The sequence below is a fragment of the Bombus affinis genome, chromosome 9 (assembly GCF_024516045.1).
Source record: "Bombus affinis isolate iyBomAffi1 chromosome 9, iyBomAffi1.2, whole genome shotgun sequence".
NCBI lineage: Eukaryota > Metazoa > Arthropoda > Insecta > Hymenoptera > Apidae > Bombus > Bombus affinis.
This window is the reverse complement of record NC_066352.1, coordinates 4,545,414-4,570,549: the sequence shown is the minus strand read 5'-3', so window position 1 is coordinate 4,570,549 and position 25,136 is coordinate 4,545,414. Positions and strand designations below refer to the sequence as shown.

General features: G+C 38.0%; 1 long non-coding RNA gene across 17 annotated transcripts in view; it reads right to left on the bottom strand.

The window, feature by feature from the left end:
* Positions 1–25,136, bottom strand: part of LOC126920641 (uncharacterized) — a 171,102-nt gene that overhangs the window by 87,207 nt on the left and 58,759 nt on the right. The gene's annotated exons all lie outside the window — the stretch shown is intronic.

The window sequence follows — 25,136 nt, the reverse complement described above, 5'->3', positions numbered from 1 at the left end:
GCCTTTGCTTGCCAGTTACTCGGAAAAGTAATACGTTAACTATTTAGTCACGCAACTTTGTAAGTTTTATCATTAGACTACTTGTTGGAAATCTCTTCTTTCAACAAATTTATTCCAATGAAATCTCGAATCTGTAACGCTGCAGTTTACGTATGAACCGTCTGCCAGGATAAATGTCTGTTTTTCATGTTGTCTTCTCATGTCACTACAACGAGAACTAGTACAAAAATAGTGCATATTGTTGCGTGCCAATGCACTGTATATCTAAAAATGTGTGCAAGGTCTCTTTTTCTAGCGTGTCAATTGTAAACTTGACCGACAAAAGGAACTACTTGCACGCGAAACTTGTTCAGTTGACAATGCAGCATGATTTATCAAATAATTCGATACATAAATGCTACTGGGAGTGAATCATAAGATAAAGTAGAATTATTGCAATTTGTTTGCATAGACAAGATTAAATAGAAAGCTGATTTGGCGGTAAATTGTTGTTCGATTTACGAGTAGGAAAAATTTCTCGGGATTTTCTTCACTTCAGAAATCAACCGTTGCAGTTTCCTTTGACTAATTGCTAGCCGCACGAATTTCACTCACGACCGTAAATGTCACGCGTTTCATTTCTTCATCGTTGTTCTGAAAGTACAAAGATCTAATTAACAGAAAACGTCAATTAATTAGTTCTGCTCGGCGGTGGCAATTTCTGACGTCAATTAGGAGCACGGACATGCGGGTGTAACGTTCGACTAATCTGTCGACGACGACAGTTGAAGTTAAGAATCGAAAAGTCGTCGAATTGTTTCGATCGGATAAAATTCCAATTTCTCGTAGTTTCTTCGACAAATTATGTATTTAATCGAAATAATTTCCGCATGATTTAATCCACTTGCCTGATGGTTACTTAGATTCGTTAGTCCTTTGTAAAAATTGTTAGTCCTAGAATTCAAAGATTTTCGAAATGGGGTTACATGTTATAATTCCTTGTAAAATAATTTACACATTAAAAATTGCACAGATGAAGTACTACGATTATAATGTACGTCGTATTATTGTAATCTTCGGCTATAAACTTCACTACGAAATAGTAATTCAATACCAACGATAGAAATAATTACTTTAATGATCTACACGTGATAGAATTCTAACAAAACTACTGATTAAAAATTACTTCTTACGTTTCAAGTGTACAACCTAATGAAACAAAGAAAAGTTGTTTGTTGTACCTAGCAAATGCAAAAATCAAACAAATCGTGATAACGAAATAACGATGACAATTTCAAGTGAAGCTTTAGTTTTCGAATAGAGAGATGAAAATAGAGAGAGAGAGAGTGAGAGAGAGAGGGGATTAGAGGTAGTAGGGAAGACACAGAACGGTGGAAACACTGAGGGAACTGGCAGCAAAGGCAGAAGGGCGAGTCAAAGAGTACAGGGGGTGGAAATACTGGCGGCATTATCCTTTAATCAAATATATTACAGAGAATTTATCGCGGCCCGTGAATTAATTAAATGCCGAAGGCCCGAAGCGGAGTGGCCGCATGAAATTTAACATTCAATAAAATAAATCGCCACCCCTTCAGCGAGAACACCTCGGCCACCCTCCTCGCGATTTCCTCGGTCGTCGCTGTTATTAACGCAGTCGTGTAAATTATTGCGTTGCCCCGATTTACGGGGCCGAGTTGTGACGCTCCAGATACCCCTTTCACCTAGGGCTGGAACTCGATAGACTCCTCTTTTCCCATCTACCACTCTCTCCATCTTCTTTCGCCTCAATCTTCTCGTATCCTTCGTTAATCTTGCCCTCTTCCGATTTTCCCGACTCCTGATAGCGCTTTCTCAATCTCCGATTTCTACATCTTTATGGGTCCCCTACTTCTGTTTCTTCTTTCATTTATCCTTCCAGTGACATCTTCCTCTTGATCGTCGTATTTTTAAAGATTTGGTATTGAAGGAATTGGAATGTTTCCCAAAGAAGAATTAATCAAAGAAAAAATCTACGAAGCATCCAGAATTATAGAAAGATCATGGAATGCATCATCGTGCATTATGGAATGCACATAATATGTGAAAACATATAAGATATCCAAAGTTGTTTCGCTGTTTATAAATAAGTATCTGCAAAAGAAAACATTGTAAATATCTATTTGTAAATAAAATAACCCTCCATTTAGATTTCATATGAATTTTCAGAAAGATTCACAATGAATCCATTACCTACGACCGATTCACTGACACCTACTTCAAAGCAACAGGATTCACCAAGTATCATATAATAGACGATGGACCAGTCTTATCAACAGGGAAATGGAAACGTTAACGGACGACTATCCAACTACCAGCCATCACTGACAGCGAGGACTGTAGCCAGGATTTTCGACCAGCCCTTAAGAGACTTTGTCCCAGGGAGCAACAAATCCGGCTCTATCCAGGCGAGTTTATTCGTGCAGTTGTTTCACGCGTGCCGACCCTGACATCGAGCCTGCGAAAATCACGGGAGAATTTCGCGAACCAGGAGCGGAAACGCGCAGATCCTCCGCAGCTTGGATAAAGAGAGGGGTGAATGGACGAGCGAGACGGAGAACAAAAGCCCGGTTTCCGCTCTCGATGTCGCGCGCTCGAGTTAATTAATCCTCTCGACGCGACACGGTCAGGTACGCCCCAGACGGGTATCTTCCTTTAATATCGATAATGCGAGAGCGGCCGTCGAGAGGAGACGACTGGCTGCCAGGGGGGAAAAGAAAACTCAGGGCCGATGTTTAATAGATAGATACGTCGAGGGTGGCTGCGGTTTCTGAACGGCGCGTCGCGTGTGTGCGACCGTGTGTCGCTAACCGGATGAAATCGCCGAGAATCCTGCACAGGATGCGTGTTACGTAGTCCTGTCTTAAATATACCGTGACATGCGAGATTTTTTCTTGTCGCTCGTTTCACTTCCGGATGTCTGCTGATTGATCTGGAGAGGTTAACGACAGCATTTCCTGCGACTATTTAAGTCTTCTTCGAGGTAATTTGTTCTTTTTTTGCACTGAGTAATTATCGAACAAGAGCATAGGCACGTCTTTTTATCGGCAACTATATTTTCGTTTGATTCGGTTTATTGGATCTTTATGTATGCGATAATAATCGTTAATTATATACACTGAGGGTAATAATTAAATATTAAGGACGCGTAAGCATGTAAAAGGAATAATAAAACGATTGTCAGGAAAGGAATTATTTAAATACCAAATTGTCGCTCAGATTGCACAATGTAACATAACGAAAAGTATTTTCAACTTGCCTGAGCTGAAAAACCTATATATGCAACTAAACGAAAATATACATTTGTCCTTAAAATGACAAAAATCACCTTAAAATCTCGGAAGTGCATCCGCTTAAACAATAACTTCGATCAACATAAAGTATGTTCCTCTAAATATAATAAATTTTATGTGAAATATTTCACCGAATAACGAATAGTTGCAAAGATAATCAGGCACAAACGCAACACCCTGTATATGAATATTTCTTACACATAGTATTCGAATCGAATGAAATCGAATGATCCGGATTTATAAGTACGTATCGAGCTTGATCCCGTCATTAATTTTATTACCATCCACGTGTACAAGCAGACGTTGCACGCACGCGCGCGCATTCTTCGACAAACGTGAAATCAAATACACATCTATATTTTAATACAAGCGTGTAGAAATTACGCGCACGTAGAGAGGTAGACTCGTCGGTTACTTACGTGTATACACATAAATATGTAATTTCGACGGCTGGTCTGTTCCAGACTGCGTCCGCCAATGCGCATTCGTGCATGTATCAGGGAGTACGCGAGCAAGTACGTAATATTTGCCTTAGCTCAATCCACACCCAGCTCCTAATTACTTACTGCCCGGCTTCCACGCCACGATGGATCGCTGGTCGCCGTATATGCGATGTATTACGGCTCCGCTGCTACTTTATTATAGGCACTGTGCATAGGCGCGAAGACGTGGATCAGGAGCGTAACAATGTAATCCTGAACGTTGTATTTTGTTACTCTATACACGAACGTGATGTCAGTGGTGTAAAGCAACGATGAAAGAACTGGAAGGCTATTATTTCGGAATTTTTATATTTGAGGCTTTTCGTGGAATAATTTATTAAGTAGTAATATTCGTAGATTAGTTCAATAGTATCCGTATTAGTTTTATGTTATATATACCTGTTGCATGAACAGTTTCCAGTTTTTTCAATTTCAATTTTACTGTCTTACATTAAATCGCATAATCAGGCTGACTTGATTCATTTATTAACTTTGTTTATTTGATCAATGCGTTTCAAGTGTCGTTCACTCTTAACGTAAGCTATGGTAAGTTGGATTGACAGTGTCCAAACTATATTTTGGTTCAAAGAACTGTGTGAGGGAAGTAACTCTGCCTTCGCTATTGTAATAGAGGACAGAAAATGCAACGTTATATTTCAGAAATGGACCTTTGGAATACAAACATGTATTTTTATTATCTTATTGTTATTATTTTCTGCGGACAATCAATACGGACCTACATCACTGTTATAGATGGTTACAGAACTTGAGCAATATAATCTAGAAATAAGTACTTGTTACGTATACTTTATACTTTAAGATAATCATATTAACATTACTCAGAAATTATTTGATTAGAAATATTGTAATATTATGTAATATTGTTATGTAACATTGACTGTATATTAATAATATGGTTCACAATAACTATATGTTAATAAAATCTTCTTCGTATATTTGTTATTCAAATTCAAGCTAATAACGTGCCTATCCATTTATCGACTGTGCATCGTTATTTTCAATACACTAAACGCAACTACTGGAATTTGTACGACATACGTAGGTGGATTAAGACAGTATCGGACGCGAATTTTCGATGCGGAAAACGTTTTACTACATCGCGAATTAACCACTCGCGTGCATCAGCGGTTAAAATTCACTCCTAAAATTCATCAACTATTCAATTCTAATTTCCTTTCTCCCGGGAGTTTATGTTCTTCCATCTCTCTCTATCCTTCTTCCATTTCATGGTTAAGTGTGGCCAGCTCGGCGAAGTCAGAGGGTGGCGCCTCTTTCCTGTACGTTATTCTCTATTCAACAGAGGGTGCACGACGTCGTTCCCTTTTCGCCATTTTTACGTTTTAATGTAAAAATGAATTTTACTAGTTCTCGTACGCATCCGACTTTATTCTCGTTTTTTCCTCTCTTTTCTTTAAAAATAATATATTGACGTGGAATACGATCTTCATCTTGGTACATTTGCATATAAAAATTTGAAATGAAATTGCGAAGAATCTTTTGTGGAAAAATTATTCCAGTAATGATAGGATAATTACTTTCGGAATATCCTTCAGTTCGTGTTTCTCAGTTAAACGTTACGAAATTCAAAAAATATTAAAATGCGTATTTCATATTAATTTTTATCTATAACAAATGAATCTATTTCCAGTTAAAAATGTATAAAGGATTTTCCTAATTATCTTGATCCTTAAATTTGAATACCGTTCGTGTTCGTTTTTCCATGAACGGTTTCCGCTTTGCGTCCCTTTACTCCATCGTTTTTCTCAAACTTCGCTTCAACTCCATTCTTCTTTTTCTCAAAGCCTTGACCTGAGCGCCATATTTTTAATTATCTTCCACGTGCATACAAATAAGCTCCATAAATACTTGTTCCACGCTCGCCTCGTGTAAATCAATCGTTGGCTGGTACCGAGGCAGGACGAAAGAAACTCATGTGTTCCCGGTGACAAATTTACTAGTCTTGGTAACGTTTTGGTTTTCTGTATAGTATTTTTATTCAAGGTCACAGTGCCGTGACGATTCTTCATTTATACAAGTACTATTACACATTTTCCTTTTCCTTTTTTTTTTCTTATTTTTTCCTGAAATCGATGCTCCCTCTCAAATAATTACGTAAAGTGAAATCGAAGATCATACAGTTCGGAAAGCACTGATAAAACTGTATTACTTACAAAAGTAGGCTTTCTCAGGTCCATTGAAACTGTTAATACCGTATTTCAATTATTAGAGATTGAAGCGAGGATGTTTAGGTACTATAATTTCTTTAATTCAATCTTATTAACAATAAAATACCTCGACGGTTAGCAGCATGTATTACATCGAATAATATCCACGTTATTTAAGTGCTACTATAATAATAATATAACGTAAGATAATATAAATTTCAAGAGAGTCTGAATATTATTAATAATTAAAAATTAAGCTCCGACCACTAACAAACTATAAAATAGGATTAAAATTAATATTGAGGAGAATAATCATTACTGTTTAAGATTATTAAAGATCATTTCACCCTTAGATTTTCACCTATTTAGGTCATTATAAAATTTCCTTAATGGCAAAAGCTTCAACTCTTTGGACATAAAAATCATATTGAAAAGATTTTTGCCGAAAAACCTGAGAGATTCTGGAAGAATGGAATTGTGTGAAAGATGCAGAAAGGTTGTGCCACCTATAGAATTCAATAAACGTATGTTGAAATACAAATGTGCTGCGCTTGAATCTTCCTTAGAAATCGGAACTAACTTTTCGGACAACCCAATATCTATATAGGTATCAATATCTACATATAATCGCTAGATACATAAAATGTCAAAAAGAAATAAAATATTCTAACAAAGAAGAAATCTTATCTCCCGCTATCATTATAATATCCACCTTGAAACCCAAAATAATTACAAGTACGAAAGTTAGGTCTCTTTACTAATTGGAGTATTACAAATCTTATTGTTTTCGAAACAAACGTCAATTTGTATAGCGATAACTACTCAATACAGTTCTCATTGAAAACGACTCTTGTATATGAGATTAATCAAAATAACTGCATCAAGGTTGACTTACAGGTTTCCTTTTTGGATGAAGTGATTCTCCCTCGAATGATTCGGTAATCATTAGGCATTCGCAATATAAACTCCGAATTACACTGTCGAGGTCGACGGGTTTGTTTTCACGTGCGTTCCAAACACAATGCGCTGCACGAGTAGCCCTGTTTGTTTGAACAACTGGTCTCTGATGTACATTCATAGCGCTCGCTATTAATAGGCGTAAATGTCGCGGAGCGTACAATTGCGGTGCATAAAGTTTATTCGAGATTAGCCCGCGTGCCACGCAACGCCGACAGAAACGACAAAAGGGAGAGAAAAGGAAGTCCGAGCTATATCGTCGCCGTTTAAGCTACAAAGTCAATTTTTCTTATAGGTCACCACTTTACAGCTTATTGCGTATTTCTCTTAATTGCAAGATAGAACGTTTTCGCTCCATCCATCGCGTTAACACCCGTTTTACCTCGAACCTCCAGCATGCCGACATGGAAATTTTCATTTGTGCCCGTTGTATTTTAGACCGTTGCAAATTTCATGTTGCAAACACTCTGCGAAATGTAATATTGGACAATTTCATCGCAATATTTGACTATTCTTCTGAATGTTTCATAATACTCTCGTACGCCCTAGGAAAATTTATATCATCTGTGTATGGTTATCTACACTTAGCAGTAGAAAGTTTGTATTAGCACCGATTAACAAGTTTTCTGATTCGAGCAAAGGTCTGAGGATTGGCTAAGAAGGTTAAGAGTGAAAGCGCGAGACAAGGAAATTTATTTTCTATAGTACGAAAGAATAATTCGTATTGAAAAAGTTAATTATATTATAAGAATCTCGTGTGCATACTAAAGAAATTTCTCTATCAGATTTTTGGGGACACGAAAGTATCATAAATAAAAGAATCTAAAATTTAAATAAATCATTAAACGGATCCCCATAACATGTGTGTCTTTAAATTCACCGCAAAAGTAGAATTTTTTGCTCGACCCCGCTATCTTATCTATCTACTACACGAACGTATTGTTTATGCTTCTTGAGATCCAAGAAGTTGAGCTATGGTGGAATTATCACATCGACCTCGTGACTACATATTACGCCATTAGCATATCGGATAGATAGGTATACTAGAGAGTCGCGACCTTTAAATTTAAAATCTGTCATCTAGCGTTGTGCTGAAGGTGAGAAAACACCCTTCGATATTAAAAATTGCGTGGCACCGAGATATTACCCAGGGGCTACTAACAACCACCTCTTTCTCTTTCTCGTTTTGCTTTGACTTTTGCACACCTTCCTTTTCTTTTCCCGTGTTTCGTGCTCTCTTTTACGCGTGTTTTCTTTCGATTTCCACCCCCTTCCGATGCCACCCTTTACATATTGGACTCCTTTATGCAGTCGGCGAACGTAACACAACGAAAGGTAACACGTACGACATACTTTCTTTTCCTTTCGTTCGAATGCATCGTGTATACACACGTTGGCTTTCTATTATCCCTTCTCCTTTACGCAGACACTCATTCATGTACATAGTACGCGTAATGCAAATGCACATCCTACTCCCTCTTTTTGCATGCACGCACAATGACGCACAGGATACCCCCTTTTTCCTTGCATAGATTACTCTTAACACATTTATCGTCTAATATTAGAATTCTTTTTTTTCCATTGCGTAGAATACGTCAGTTGTTAAAACCAGTCGGAGGTTCTTGTATGATATAGGTCGTTATTATCAAAGGAAACGCGATAATTTACACGCGTATGTAACGAACCTATTTATTTTTAATTGTTGCGTTTACTGTATCTCACCGTTAATTGTGTGTCTATTGTACGTCTTCTCAGATTCATTTTAAATTGATAATTCATCATTCTATCGTTCAGTTATGATTTTCATTACCTGTGCTTAAACTGTTATACATCCTACTGACAAATAATGTACCTATTGTTTTCATATATGTTAAAAATATGAGTCTAAACATTTCTCATGTACATTAACGGTATTATTATTATTAAGGTGTCTTCATCCGAATTTTACAAGATATTTATACTAGGCTTCGAAGAATACTTTTTTTTACTCCATATCAATTAGTAATTTTCCAATTTTTTAATTTCATTTCCGGTCTAAAAATTATGTATGTACAAAATTTAGTACAAAATTCTGAGAAACTCTTGTCATTTCCTAGCAAAACTTTTTCCTAATTTACCTAACTTTGATTATAAAATTCATCAAAATCTCATGTTTTGCAAAGTGAGTATCAGTGACTGGTTTTACAAAGTAGATACATGTACAAAATTTAGTACAAAATTCTGATTCTTGCCATTTCCTAGCAAAACCTTTTCCTAACTTATCTAACGTTAATTATAAAATTCATCAAAATCTCATGTTTTGCAAAATGAATACCAGTGACTGATTTTATAAACTCGAACCACATCTGTAACCAATTTACATAGTTTACTCCTGTCCGAATTATCTTACAAATTCTATCTCACTATCACGACTCTTCTTTTAAATACCGTGCACGAATGTTGTACATGTAATGTACTTCCCCTTTTTCCTGTAGTCTCACCACAGTTGCCTGTTGTACTGTACGTATCGACGTCTCTCCTTGGACTTTATAACCGGTAGTGGTTGTAACTCAACCAGTTTGCGCACCGATTCGTGTCGGTTGGCCACATTTGCACATTTCACGTGGCAGCGGAGGTGCGAGGTTATTGTACGGATTTGTCGTGTGACCGTGTCGCGTGATCGACATTGCTCACGATCGTGGAAAATCGTCTGAATTTTCCCAAGGGATGAGAGAATGCGCGGGACGAAAGGGAGGGGGCGGGCATTTTCACGGGTGAAACTACCATGACCGGCGCATCGGGTTTCGTAATTGATGATGCAAAGACGCATCGGAATTCTGCCGCGGGAACGGCGAGCAATTTGAATTAGTTTTGCGCGATAAATTTGGGGAAATATCGAAGTCGCGTGGAAACAACGAAAAACTTCGACGTACGCCCGTGAAATTCGAGTCACGTCGACTCTTTACTGCAAATTTCTATCAGCGCATGTAGGTGCTTTGAGTTTAGATTGTCGTTTGAAACACGATAGATTATGCGAATAATACAATGCGAACTTTAATATAAATTCTTCGTCGAAAATATATAACAATACATTTTTATGATATAAATAGGTGAAGCAGTAAATGGAGTTACAAAATGTAACGAGCGAAATTTATTCAAGATTTCATACTGTTACCTTCTGATATTGTAACATGAATTCATAACTGGGACTTTCAACCTGCTTGATTTAATATATGATAGAAATTTAATTACAGATTAATGGTTAATTATAGAAATCATTACATATACTAATTAGAAATCTGAAAGTGTAATGTGCATTGTTGTTTTTGCTTGTTACGTTGTCATTTTATCATGTTGCGTAAATATTTCGTAAAATCTATGCTGTTTTCAATTGCAGTTATAAAACTATTCTTTGAACATATAAATATTGTTCATATATGTATAGCAGGTAGTATGCAATTGATTAAATACGAATTATAATACAATGCATCATATCTTATTGCCTCTGTCATGAATCTAAAAATTCGTAAACCTACCATACACAACGTTAACTGATATTACATGAAAATATTCTAATTGTTACTTTTCCTAGGACTTTCTTATTACACTCCATCGATACTTATTTATATTTCATATCGCAAAAATCTAACAGAAAGCGACCAACGCAAGAAACTGTAAGAATATTGTCCAATAACAGAATATAATCTGGGAAGGGTTACTTGGACAATTAGTCGCATTGATCTTCGACTTGGGGTCGAGGCCGGCTCTATCGATTGCTGTGATATATTTCGTCACGCAGTTAGTTACCTGTACTGGTAACGACCAAGGCAATTCGAGCATGAAGGCCTGGTGTCTACACGGTTGCGCGCGTGCACGTCCCGTTCGTACAGCTTAAACCGCCTTAAACCACCTTCGACTACCTCTTCGACCGGCGGCCGAGGCAGTGATGGATCGAGTCGAGTTATCACCACCTCCGGAACACCTGCACCCAAACAGGACAGACAAGAAAGGGTTGGAGAGAGGGTCAGAAGCTTCTAGCTGCGATATCGCACAAACAGTCAACGGGGCACTCACCCCCGGATATCTAGCGAATAAAAGTTCCGGGTTTCAGGTTCGATCAATTTTTCCTCCAAGATACTCCACCGTAGCTACTTCCTGCCTATTTTCCTTACAGCTACCCTACTCCAAGATAATATAAATCTAATTTTAAAAGAGAACAGGTCGATGTTACGTTTAAAATATCTTGAAACAAGAAATTGCGCAGTCGTATTTTTTGCGAGAAATGGTTCACATAATTACCTATGAATGAAATTTTTAACGGAAAATCTAAAACTTCGGATTGTTTCTAGTCAAGTAGCTATTTATCAATTGACGTGAAGTTTTCTTTTAATACTCTTTGCTTTTGATTATTTTTAAACAATTTTGTTAATAAGTTTTATTAAGCAGGTTCTATATAAACGATGTATAAGAAAGGGAATAAATAATTGCTGATTGAACGCATGAGAAATTGCAGAACAGTCTTATCCACGGCTGAATCTACTTACTTACGCTGTTTTATTCTACTTAATATTCTGCAATAGGAAGACGGCATATCTTTTAGTCATATCTTTTCACATTCGCTCGATTTAATACCACCTCTGTTGGATTATTTACACAACTTCTTTCACTTCCAACCAATATCTAATACCTATCTTTAAAAATAACCAATTTCATTTTCAGCTCTTCGCGTTAAGAGCAAGAAATTTACGCACGTCTAACGTCTGTATTTTTCTCGTGGAAGAACTTCCATATAACCGTTCGAAACCGTGCAATATAAAATTATGTCTGAACTGAAATCTATAGGAATTCTAAAAAAGACGTTCAACTACTAAAGTACCTGTTAAGTCTTCCAACAAGTAAATTACGTCCGTGGCATAAGCATAAGAAATTGATTTCTTACAAATGTCGAGTTCGAAGAGCCCTGTTAAACGATCATTAAGCGATCGTAAATCGTTAACGCGGCAATTAAAGATTAAATGGTAGCAAGATTCAAGCGAACAATTAAGTAGTGGGAACGCAGTTAGCGCGCGTAGAAGGAACACGATCGCTCTGTGCAAGGAGCTTAAGGATCGTCCTCGAAATTCTTCTGGAGACGTGGCCGCCGCATTGCCGTTAAAATATCGATGCAGGAATATATTTACTGCCGCGTACACCGTGTAAGTTTACCAGGAACACGATTCACCGCGCCCCCGTGGATCTCGCGCCAATACGATGAATATGCAGCAAAGAATCGTGTATTAAATATCAGCAGCCGCCAAGAACGACGACATACTAGCAACCGTACCGGTATGCTTGACCAGCGTACGCTTGATTTTGCTCCTTTAAAACAAGACAATTTGTTTGCACGCTCGATACTGTGCACAGCGTCAGCGGGTGGGATGCAGACTATTTTGTACGTCTCTCTTTTGCTCTTAGACGACCTCTGCCTCCCAAGATCCTTCTGTCTAGATATTCCCTCTTCTCCAACAACATCCCCTTTCTTTCTTAATTCTTTCCTTTTTCTTAGTTTCTCGTCCCTTTTTCCTTCCATCGTGTCTTATTCCGTTCTAACTTGTTTCACTTTTTAAGCGACACGTTTACTTTCACTTTCAGCCCGGCGTCTTTCCAACCTCATCTTTCGCCCTCTGTCCTCTCCTATCGATTTTCTCTATCTTTAGCTTGTTGTGGAATTTTCCTGTATATTTGTTTCTTTTCAGATACCATTTATATGAAAATAATTGAATTATTCAGATATCGAGCATGACACTTCTAAATAACGATATCGTATGGGATGTATAAAATGAATCATTTAGTGAAATAACTAATCTTCCCATGAAATATATAAGCGATATAGCCAATTCTCTTGTCTGTTTCTGGACCTAATAATTAAGAAAAAAGATCCATTTCTATGACATTTTACAAATCCATATAATGTAGGTAAGAGTATCCATATTTCAGTAGATATTATTCTTCTATCTTTATGATTTCCTTCCTCTAAATTTTCTTATGAATCTGATTCTGTACTATTTCATGAAATACAAATTCCATCAATACTTTCCTCTCCCTTATTTAAATGTCCGTTCTTCCATGCTCCTCCCCTCTCTCTCTCTTCCTCATTGAGATACAAAATGATCTAGTTCTTAAGCGGCAACCGGCAAGCAACCGAGAACACGTCGCAACAAACAGATCCATAACTAATATGGGACAGATTAAAATTTAATTCCACGACTTAGGCAACGGCGGCAGGCCGAACTCGGTCGGCTGATTAATTGAATTTTAATTGAATCGCAGCGGAAATATTAATTGGAAAGCCATTAAAGACTCCGTGCTGCGCAGCCCCGGGGAAAGCCTCGGTTTCCTCGCCAGGCTAGGGTAATTACCGATTGAACACAGCGATAGATAACCTGGAATTATTTATGAGATCTCCAGAGAATAAATAAACGGTCCTGCGACATACTTATTTGAATTCGGATATAGCCGACGAGTATCGGCCGGAATTTTGCACCGGTAACAACGTCGTATTATCCAACAATAAAAAGTCTGCAATTTGTAATTTCACGACAATGGCAAATCTATCAATTGATAAACCTCGTCGAATAAAGCATTTTTCTATTAAAAAATGCAATCTCCCTAAATTCAGGATAGTTTCAGTGATGGGGAATACCATTTAATTCATATTTCTTAGCGAAAAAAATGAAATACGTTACTTTTTAGAACATACGTTACGAGAACTATCAGAATGGTTGAAATAACCAATTCATAATTTTCCACGTAAATTTTATAAATTTACAGGTTTTTAGGGATCTGAAAGATTTCCTCTGTTATATATCATTTTTCGCGTATCTTCCTTAATATCTCTGGTACAAGTTTCATATTTCAATCACCGATAATTCTAGCGTTAAAAAATATACAGGTAAAATTGCAGTATTCAGACACGACCATAGCCAGTCGATTCCCCCAGAAAAGGAATATAAAGAGGAACAATGAAAAAGGAAGGAACAGTCCGAAACAGGACACACAGCGGGGCAAGAGAGAAGGCAGGATAGTGGCTCGTCGTTATGCGAAAATTATCGACGAGGCCGGATACACTCTTTAAAACAAAATCCCGCCTCGTAAAGTTCCTTCATTAAACGTCGAAGGTGGCCCATAAAATCGGTGATTCCGAGAGGTGTTCGCGCGAGAAGAGAGAGAAGGCGCCAGGTCGTGGAAGAATGAACGGAGGGAAGAGCTGCCTGCCGGAGACCAGGTATATAAACATACATATAGGCTGGCCTGGGGTACAGGCGCCCCGCGCCTCACGCCGGTTATTGTACGTGTCGAACCCCCGTGGTGCCCCAGCACCATCTCGCGACTCAGGCTATTCCCCCGAAGTCCCCCCTCAGATGCTGCTTGATTAAAATCCGCGAGCATCCGATATACGAACAGCCAAACTTTGCCCGACTCCTGGCCTCCAACTATCGAGACACCGGCTGCTCCCGCTATCCACCCTTTTCCCTTCCACCCCATACCTTGATGCTGAATATATAAATATCAACGCGTATCAAGGAAAATACAATTCGCGCTAGTTGATACCCTATGAGATTCCTATTATTGGAATCAATAGCTTTTTGCGTTTTTATATCGGTTGTGTTATTTGATAAGCTAACGATCTACTAGTAGATTGTGGATGTTGTATATAGTGGCGAGAAGAAATATTTGCACATACCTTTAGTTCGCAATGAAGTTTGTTTTTTTTATTAGGTTTCACATTTTATGTTCGTAGGATGAAATTTTTGTAATCGTATGAAAGTACATATTGGCAAATGATATGAAATTCGATATACTTGGAATAAATTAATTGGTATATGGATGCTATGAGTATTTTTCTAGCCACTATACGTAAGTAGTAACTTTTTTCATTTCATCAGAATTAACCTTTACGTAAGAAATGATGTTCAATTTAACAGTTTGCTCTTTTTAGGTATAATGGCGTAATTATGATACCGATGTAGTATGCAACATCGTACAGGTAATATAATTTATTAGCGAGTGTAGTATAACTTCAATTAGACATAAATCAAAAACTGGCTATTAAGAGTGAGTCTGGACCCCCTGTGAGCACGATCCCAATTCCTGTATTAGTTATCGGGTATCCTGTTTCAATCGTTCGACCGATTCGAATTGGTTCTCCGATCGAAATTGCTGTATCAACTATAATTTGAGCGATGAATATTGGTTTAGGTTTAGTAATGAATCTCTTCGAAATCTTCTTCGATATTTGTACCAACATTTTTTATTTCTCATAGCTTTCCAAAACTGTAGTAAACATTATTCACGCTTATCTTACATTTATTCTTACTTTCAACCACTTAGAAGAATATTCCACAGAAAGGAGGAATATTCTTTTAATTGGACCATAAGCTAACCCAATGGAACAAAGGCGAGACGCTCGTAAAATCCAGAATCGAACGAATTCCATGTTTCGTGTGGACGTTCCTTAAGGCAGTCCCCAGTGCGAGAACCAGTCCCCGTGCACAGTGCATCATATTTATGTTACTCGTATTCAATAATTATTCATCCCGGCGTACAGATTTGCGCAGATAAATTCAAGGTCGATCTCGGCCTCTAGCAGGAGCCGCGCGCCCCAGGGACTCTCCTGACCGGCCGAGCAAACAAATATCATAATTCGCATTGTTCTCGTCTCTTTTTTCCCGTTCGCGATTGAATATAACGAAATGCAAACACAGGAACGTAGGGGAACCTGAAAGCGACTCCGTGAACAGCGGCGGCGGGGAGAGGAGGCGAAAGTATTTCGACGGGACTACGGTTTCGTCAAAGTCAAAACCTCCCTCATTCAACGAAGATCGTTCTGGAATTTAATAATTAACGGACCGCCCGAAGCCACTTGTATTTCCGTTTACGTTGGCCCGCGTTTCGTCGATTCCACTGGTTTTTGATGTCGAATCCTTCGGATACTCGATCAACTATTACCAGATATAACTTCCATGTTTCGTTCCTGTATTCTGCTCATAAACCAAGGCAAACAATTTATTTTCTTTTTTAGAGAAAAAAGCGTAGATACACCTTGTTTTTGTGGATACTACAATTACAGTAAAGCATCTGCTGTAGTTCAGAAAAATCTGATCAATTTGTAGTTATCAATACAGTTGGTAGTTGTTTGCCCTATAGAGTTCAAAGTATTTAGGTGAAACAATTTTATATAGTGTTATTCTAGTTTTCGTAGAAGATATTTTTATTACAGAGTATATTGTACTTTTATATACATATATGACAATCGTCGTACAGATTTTTGTGGAACTTATATATATTTTCCAAATCTAACTTTAACTTTATACTGTCTATATAAATAACAAAAGCCTATTCTAACTTGTTAGATATATTGGCAGTTAGAGACAAGATGGAAACCTATTGAATAAGAACGAAAGATGTTGCATAAAATATTTTTCTGTACTTTTAAAATAGGTAAAAATTGGTATGGGCCGTTTTTCATACGGAAGCTTCGATCGTAGGCCAGGTTCGTTGGAAAAATGCCGATTTCAAGTGTCGCGATATTGCTTGGAGATTCTCCGTTTCTTTTCTTCGAGGGCCATGCCTTGAATCAGGCACGAAACGAATGACAACGGCAGATTGTTCCTGTCATTCCGTACCGGCGACGTCTCCCGGCGATCATCCGGGATCCCGTGAATGGGCGACGCAATTTCCCCGGATGTCTTTCGAAACCGTACTTGGAGAAAACTCCTGGAAATATCTCGGCAGCGCACGTCCGACCCGGCGTATAATTGAATTTTAATTTTGTAATTCCTCCTGGCGTGGGTCGGTGCCAATCTCCGAGAATATCGGACCTGTCCTGACCATGCTGACTTCTTTACAATTCGTTTCCTTTGCTCGCCCCGCGAGTCCCTGCTCGAAAACAATTTAGCCTGGTCGCTGTTATCGGACCGTCATTAAATATTGTTGCGAATCCGTGATAAATCGTGGCGAGAGTTCGGTTCTGTTCGAAGTATTAGAAATGATTAGAGTATGATAAGATTTTATTTTCAAGAGAAAATTATTCTAGCGAATTGGAATTTTAAAAAGATTCTCCGTTATTATCATTGCACCGCACAAGTATTCTTAGTCGTCAATGGACATCTCCAATTTTTTGAAATTTCCGATGCTGACAGAAAATTTGTTTATCTTTTGAATTTTGCGAATCCTAGTAAAACTTAAGATTTGTATTACAGTTGATCTCTACTCTCTTTGATTTTTAAATTATAACCTAGCAAAGTGAATTGTTATTTCTGAAATCTCTTAGGAAATAAGCTATGCAAATAACAGCGGCGAGCATGATATTGGATAATATAATAATCACTGTTTGTTTTCCCACAGTGTTTAGTATTCTTCACTCCAGACGACGAGATTTCAGCAAGTTTACTTAACCAATCATAACGGAGAAAAATCAGCACGGTAGGGTAAAGTCGAGGTTACCCTTAGCAACGTCCGGGGGAACATCATCAGGCGAACCTTGTAATTTTGATCATTTGACTGGAAATAATCTACTGCCCCCTGTTCTTACCGCAGCATTTATTGTCCGGTTGCAGGGAGTCAGAGATCTCAGGAAATCTGGCGAATCTGAATGTCGATGTAAGTATTATTGTACTCCAAACATTTTCGATATCTTTGATCGATAGAAGATCGAAACCATAGGAAGCTAGACCAATGAACGATTCGAAACTTACGATATAATTTATAAAAATTCAATTCAAGATATTCATTAAGCTCTTCGATATTGCTAGAGTGCATAGAGTGGAAAAAAACACATTACAAAGATATCCGAAGAATAATACTCACTGTAATATTTAGTAGGCAAAACAATACTCCGGATCCCATTTGTTAAAATATATTCGCAAAAATATGAATTTACGTAAATATTGATAGTCTAGATGTTACAGAGAATATCATTAATTTTAGCTCCTCGTTGAAATAAATTATAAAAAAGTCTTGAATGCCAACAATTGATCAAACGTTGTTAATAGATAACATTTCTTATATAAAAATCCAAATCTACTATAAAATCAATAAATTTAAGATCGCGTAATTGTCTAAAAAAGAAATTTCAAAAATACATGGAATAGATGAAAAATCCGAGGGAGACCGATTTGATCGGAAATTCACACGGTCCGACTTGGGTGTACCGATTGCTCCTATCCGTCTCTGACAGAAGGAGCAGCGATTATCATTGTCTGGGCGCACGGTGCAATCTATTTGCGACGAGAAACCAGTCGTTGCGGTATCGTTAACCAGAGACTTACATTAGATGCACGCGGAAGGATTAGATCGTGACCTCGTAATTTCTGGACTCTAACCTTCGTGAGCCAGGACTTGATATCAGCCGGCTGCATCTTCCTTTTCGAATTGACGGTGTGGGCACTTGTTCGGAATTAAACTTGTCTGCGATACGTTGCTACACTGATCCAGATGCAAAAACTTGTTCCAGACATCCTGCAGTTCTAATTCCTGATGATAAATGCGATCTTGAGATGTATAAGGTAGATCTTATCTATCCAAATGTTGTCGTAATACTGATTTAACAAGCGTTAACTTAGTCTCATTTACCTGGCTAAATTTTTCCTATTCCAACTCATAGGGTGAGAATATTTGTAGAACACTTTATGATCCAATACTATGATACTTTATGATTCGAATTAATATTAAAAATCATACTTATTTGGAAGATTTAACTAAAATATGCAACTACTTGAAAAAAATACAATTAATAGAAAGTAGAGTTACCTTACGTATGTTATTCCTAAAATTCCTAAGAAACAACACAATTCACTGTTTCAAATTATTACCTTTCATCTATATCTCGAAATAAAATTTTCCCAAGTCCATAGGGTCGTTCCAATTATTATCTAAAAATTGGAAATCATTTGCTTTGAAAGGAGGTAAAAGATGGTATCGGATCCCGGGGGATCCTCAAGGACGATAGACCTTGTTCCTCTCGGTCTTTATTCTTCCGCGAGATGAAGAAGCGAAGTAGTAGGAGGAGAAGTAGGCGGATAGCAGCGAACGTGGGTATCCAAGGCACGAGTTGAAGGGACTATCGTAGTAGATAATTCAACGCGTATCCCAGTAGCCGGTCGCGTCCCTGCACATTGCGTCGGCCATCACAAAGACAAACCTCTGACGCGGCACCGGAACGTTCCACTCTGCACACAATCATCCCACATGCCGTGTACACTGGCAACGCGAGTTTCTCGCCAGGAAGATGAACACTGACTGCACCAAAGCAGGAGAAAGACGGAAACAGAGAGACGAAGGGCTCGGTTAAGGAAAAGGAAATGGAACAAGGAGCGAAGTAGAGAGAAGGACCGAGTATCGAGGAATAACAAAACTCGAGATTGCTGACGGAAAGGTTGGCGCCATCGCGTGATTACCAATTTCGAATTATCCACTTGCTACGCCGATGGACGATACGATGAACGAGGGTCACTGACGAAAGCACGATTATTCAGAGTTCTGTGTTTCACCTACGAAATTTTACTTCATAGAAAAGAATATCAAGATCGGTTCCAGACTTCATACGTAAACGTGGTTTCAGTGGTATAACGCAATGAATTCAAGTAGATTTGAATGAAATCAAACTGAATTAAACATACGACCAGACGTCTTGCGTTTATTCACAGTCAGACGACGTATTTAACACTTCATGTATAAACAATGAAAAACTATTAGAATTCAAGATTAAACTACAGGTTTATACTATACATGACTATCACTAAAATGCTATAATGAAAATCAAAAGTCATGTGTGTATAAATATATTTTTACTTAAATGACAGTCAACACCAATTTTACCAAAATACCCGGATATTTTTAATAGCTACATCGAACAGCTTGTAAATCATTGAAAAAGACACTATAAATTTGTGCATATAATTCATCATTCGTACATGATCTTAAAGCACAAGTCATCGACATATAACTTATACATTACAATGAACAGTAGCTGTTTTTTTCAGTATTAGAAACCTTCTCGAGGATTTACTGAAGAAAATAATATATTACTTATGACTCAATCTATGACTTACCATACCTCACTTTACCTCACTTAGTAAAATTATACGCATCAACGTCGTTGAATGCAAGGGAGCGCTAAACACTTTTTACAGAATTTCTCGAAATCGCACGAACCTTGACGACGATCAATTTAACAGGGAGGCGTCTGCCTGGAGCAACCGTAAGGTATTCGAGATAAGATGTTCCCGCAGTTGTTTGTGCCCACGGGATCGACCAAAAAATCAGCCAATAACATCGATGCGCGAGACCGCATTCCAGAACTGGCCGAAGCCATTCATCACCTGACCGCGTTGAACTACGCGTGGCCATAGGTGCGTGTTCGAATGTGAATGTCGTCGGGAGACCCGCACACGAGTCGGCCAGGCCACAGCCGGTAGGAAGACACTGATTGAATTGAAGTAATATCAGGAGCAGTGAGTAATGATCGCTTCGAATTGAAACGCAGCCCGACTACTGATTTCCGTACACGCACAAGAGAGGTCCCAATGCCATCACCGTACGCCGTCTGGTTCGATGTGCGTGCGGATCAGATAGTGTGTAGTCATGCCAGGTGATTATATCGCATTATATGAGAAGTCTGCTACTGTGTACTCAGTTCTCGCGGGTTCTTTGGGCCTCTCCATTCGCAGATTCCTGTCCACGGATAGCTTTTGACCAACTGATCACTCGTCCGCGAAAAATTTATCATTATGAATAACGCTATTACGAGAATTCTTTTCCATTTTGTTCTCGATATATACCTGATTCGGACGTAGTGAAAATTATACATGTAGATTTTGGAAATTATTTGCAACATTATTTCAAATTTTAACCTTCAATTAAATTGCGAATTCCGTGTTTGAATTTTCTTAAAAAAGATCTACATTTTTATTGACAAACTTCCAAATATCTGTCGTTGACCCAACAAAAGATTATACGACATATCGACGACAGTGATAAGTATTCGTGACTTTTTTCAAATATTTTCAAAGACTGGAATATTAAAAACTTTGTTTATAAAAAAAAAAAAAAATAGTAAAAAGAAATCACATATTCACATATGGAGAATTAATTGAGAGCACATTGATCAAGATCTAATTTCATGAAAATAAGTGAAAGTGAGAAATGTCGTGCAATATTATTTTAGAAAATTCCAGTGCTTGAACGACACACGCGAAGAGAAATTATCGAAATCTTGACAAAGGACTTCTTGATTCGACGGTTAACAATTCCTACTAGTCATATTCGAAAGAACCGGATAACCGTTTCTTTTTTTATTTCGTAGGGCACCTTCGGATGCAGCAAGATGCACCGTAAGCCACTTGACTCAAGGACGTGGCTACGATTCGACAGAGTTGTGCGGAGTCAATACGATCCTTGTCGGGTCTATAGGTTCAGTCCGGGTGGTCCCGAGCTGCTGGGCACTCGGGGCCTCAAGCATAAGGGCCAGGCGCCCCTTTATTCGCCTGACGCGTAAGACAATGTGGCCCTCGGCATCTGATTGATACGCAATACTATCCACCTATTGTAACACTACGCTTCGAAATATACCCCGTGTATTTTCTGCGCTGTATTGCCTGAATTATTTTTCTACGCGTCAAACTCTTCTGAAAAATATATTTTAATCTTCTTCACATATATTTCACTAAGTAGCATGAAAGAAGGATTTGCAACGTAATTTTCTTGTCCATCTTTCTTCTTTAAGTCATTTTAGCGTTTTCCTTTAGTCATTCTAATTTCTTAGATCAATCTTAGTTCCAGCTTTTTTCAAATAATTTTAAACGTAACTTTCTCAAAAAATGCTCTGATTCTAAATGAAATAATTTTAAATTACAAAAATAAAGAATATCTAATAATAATAATTGACAGTGTTCATGAAAATTCATTGAAATGTGTTATTTTTATATTAAAGCAAAAGAAAAAAATTATTAAATATCAAATTCGTAAAGCCGATCGCTGTATAGTCCACCCCTCAACCGGTTTAATAAATTAATTAATTAATAAATTAAACATTCAAGTATTCTAATTAATTTCAAAGTGCACGCTTAAGTATACTCGAACGTAATACGAATTCCATTCAGTTTGGAATTTATCGAGATAAAGTTCATCAAGTCTAACCATTATCACGTTCTCGCGTTCCGGACGATTAATTAACCCGCATCATCTACTGATAAGAGAGGCGGGCACACGCGTGTCCGATACTCTTGCGACACCCGTTGCATCGGACACGGCGATGCTACCCGTCAACTGACTCAATGATATCTCTGACGTGTCCGCGATGATTTATTCGATATAAGATGGCTGACTTGGGTTACCCGGCAGCCCCTCAACCCCCTTCGGGCCATAAGTACTCTAAACAGAAGCTATTGTGAACGTCTACGTCGAGATGGTCGTACCCCACGCACGAAACATGGATCTTCGATACACGCACATCACGTACACACACGTGCTGCTGCACTTGTGTTTAATCGTCAGTCGGAGTTTGGTCATAACCTTTGATGCGGGAGGGCATGGACAAAATACCTGACGAGATAAGATCGCAAACGTTATTTCATTTGCCATTCCCTTTGACGTAAAAAATGTTTCGTGAGGGGCTCCGGTTGCTTCCGGCAATATGTTGGAGTTTGCTGCCATCAAAAATGCATTGACAGCTTCCTCTGTATCTATACTCACGCGGTCTGACCATGTAGGAACCATTGTGCGTAACGGATTATAGCAATTAGTGGAGATTTTAGAAAACAGCGTTTGTTTAACCCTGCAGGGGCGATCTAAAAGTGAATCATTGAGTCATTTATGGGAAACTGAAAGGTGGGCAAATGTGTACAATACGCGTATTATATAAAACATTCAAAGTAGATAATGCAATGTCATAATATTTCACAGGTGAAAGAAAATTCTACTTAAGTCTCACTTTTTTTTAAATCAATATTTAATCAATCAATATTTGCAGCCCAGTGGCGAGTGTTTAATTTGATTAAAAAAAACAGAAGACGTGCTTTCATAAATTTATTTATTTTTCATTGTTCGAATATTATGTATTTTTGAAGGATGTAAAAAAGGTAAAGAAGTTTCCTTGAATAACTTGAATAATCCTATGACATTAATCTTACTTCCCTTAGTTTAAATTACAAACTAGTAAAATCTTAATTTCATTCTCTAATAAGTTATGATCGTTGTTCATCTGGATTCTTCGCATGAATATTGACGTTCCTGTATCAACAATGAACCGTAAGATAAATACAAGTGGCAATTCAAAGATCAAGATTTAACAAAATGGGGATTAAAAAATATAGCGTGCAACGTAGGTGTTCGGAAGAGGCTTTTGCTGTTGAGAGACAGTAAAGAAACACTAGCGAGTCATAAACAAAGCCAATAAAATATTATATATACGCGGCGGACGAGGCCGAAGAATGGGCCGGTCGGCGGACACAGTGGAGCCATAATAACAGCCGCAACGCATAATTGCCTGAACGATTGAATTTCTATATTACCGCGAAGCCTGGCCAGCAAGATGTATAGCTGCAGAGAAACTGCAATCTACTCTCCGTACACCTTAAGCTTTCTAAGATAGCTCGGATGTACAATAACGACAGACAGAGAAATACTAAGTAACGCCATACATCTTTTAAAAGAGGTGTGTAAAATGTGTACACTGCTCGATGATACTCGTGATATTTTATGCATATTCGTTCTAAATTATGTAGCCTACCTGCACTGTACTGGCAAAAGATTGACAACATTTTATTTCTGTTATATTCTATCTACATTCTACGCGATAAACTCAAATCTAATCCAAACGTTACGATCTATGACTAGGTGGTAGCACTTTCTGGTTATTACAAGTTGCCAATTCTTTTTCCGTTCGATATTTTATTCGCTGTTACTCATGAACTAAAAATAATTTCACACGTGAAGGTGCCAATAATAATTTCTGAAAATAGCTGAAGTTGAGAGTTTGGAAAATCTGACTCCATTAGTTACTTTGACGTTGGTAGAATCGCTTTTTGGACGTTTATAAATTTAAAGTTGTAATCCATAACTTTAGACATATCCACAATCTACTACCAATTTCCACGCAACATGAGAAAGCAGAAGGGGCAAGATTTCGTTATCGATAACTATCAATTATTCACCAGGTTTCGAATCACGCACGCAACATGGTAGAGGCGGTTGAATCTGCGTGAACCGGTTTTCCAATTCTCAGGAATTTTCATCTGTTTAAAATGCCATCGATTCCCGAAGACCGTACGATACGCGCCATAGACTAGTGGATGCGAGCCAAACGCATTGCTAGAAACGACATACGCTGGGCAATGAGTTACCGGGAGGAGCCTATAACTCGCACAGTGATATACGACTGTATCTCGGTACCATTTGGCAGACGTAGATATATTATACGCATTCCAACACGACGTGAATTTATTTATTCTATAATTATCGCGTACAATCGGTAATGTAGTCTCGCGTGAACGCGCGCGGGGGATCACCGGCCATTTTATGGCCATTTTCGAATTCGCCGAAGATTGCTCTTTAGCTGACCATTACCAAGTGCTACGGGGATTATAAGGCGGTCGACTTGAGAACCCGCGACAATCACTCGACGAGAGGAGATAGATCAAACGTTGCAACGATTAACCATCGACTCACTTTTCTTTTATCGATAACGACTCTTTTGTAGGATGTTGCAGGATGTTATCGATTGGAAAATAGAGATGACGAAAATCAAAATAATAATTGAGCGGCGTTAAAATATGAAGAGCTTTAGTAGATTTTCCAGGATGAACAAAAATTCTTGTCGTCTACAGGAAAGAGAAATATTAATTCAAAATAAGGTACTTCCCTCCGAAAAATACGAAAAAAGGTAGAATTTGAAATTTAATCGGTGAAATATTACATGGCACTTGTTATGGGAGGATTACCTCACCAAGCAATAAATAAAATACATGAAAAAAATAGAAGTTTGCAACACGTAATTAGTCAAAAGTAAACGAGTAATAATTTATCGTTTGCTATAGGTAATTTGCTAAATTTCACAGTACACACGCGACAATGAGCGTATCAATAAGCTTGACGATATAAATTTCCTAATACAAAGTTCCGTCTGTATGTGAGAAGCGTTGCGCCATCATCGAAACCACAAAGGAATCCTTTGATGACATAATTTA